Source organism: Apium graveolens, chromosome 5 (assembly GCF_009905375.1).
Source record: "Apium graveolens cultivar Ventura chromosome 5, ASM990537v1, whole genome shotgun sequence".
NCBI lineage: Eukaryota > Viridiplantae > Streptophyta > Magnoliopsida > Apiales > Apiaceae > Apium > Apium graveolens.
The window spans coordinates 295228341-295229584 of NC_133651.1; positions in this window are offsets into that span (position 1 = coordinate 295228341).

Consider the following 1244-nt stretch of genomic DNA (forward strand, 5'->3'; position numbering starts at 1 on the left):
GAAAGGAGGGACGAGCTTTACGTTTCAGAGTCATGGATTTCATCTGAACTAGGAGTGGCGTAAGTGGTCGAGTGGCGCCGGACCAGCCTTATTATGTTGGCCCAAAATGGCCTGGAAGTTCCGCTAAGATGGTCCATTCCTTAGGAGTCCAGTGTTCGGTTGACAAGTAAATCCGACAGGTTCTCCTCTACATGTAGAAAATGGTGGGGTTGTACTACTGCGACTGATCATCGTAAGTGGTCTTCCTGGCGCGAAAACTCCCGTAGCATTTCGATCGAAAGGCTACGAATGGGTGGTTGCCGAAGCATTGACAGGGTCAAACAGTTTCATTGGTGTTTCCATTGAATAAAGTATCTCATAACTTCATTTCTTTTAAAAATATTTCAAAGATTGAATATATTCAAGTTTTAATTTATGGTCTCATCTATGGGATGACCTCTTCAATCTTATTATACTTTGAACAGTAGTAGTTCAAGTAGATTTCTAAAAATGGTATAAGTATAGTGAAGTAATTGGTAACTTCATCTTCTTTTAAACTTATATCCAGTAAGTAATTACCTTACACATGATAAAGGATTCTAGTAAGTATCCATTCAGATACTTGTATTATTGTTAACACTATATATTATCTTGCGAGCTGTAATGCTCACTCTTGCTTCATTTCTTCTTCACACAACAACAGTTAGGAAAGATGGCCAGGCTCAAGCAGACCCAGCGCAAGAGCGTGGGAAGTGCCCCGCGCCTTCCCGTTGAGATCGTAGGTGCTATAGCTGCAGAGGTAGATCTACTTGTAGATCAGACATTCTACTTTTGGGAACCAAATATTGTATAATTATAACTTGTGGCAGATAATGGCAATTAACTGTAAATTTATCAAGTAATCATTTTGGGTTGTAATAACTTTTAAACTGTGGATTCAAAGACTTGTACTTATTTCAATTTCATCTCTGAGACTATAACGAGTTGTGGTGTGTGTTAGTGTGGGGTCACAACATAAGGTTAATTATTATTAATTAAGGGAAGTGGTATTGTGGAAAGAAAGACCGTGACGGCCCGGATCCCTGACCCCGGATCTGGGGGTGTTACACTGGACTCCTGGGATGCATGGACTGCTATATAAACATAACTTAGATCGTTTTTCAGAGACATTAAGCAAGGAGAAGACGGCAAGAGACCTTTTGGGCACAATTCAACAAAGGCGAAGAGGATCTAGTTTATTCTTGTGAATCTTTGTTTTAAGTTGT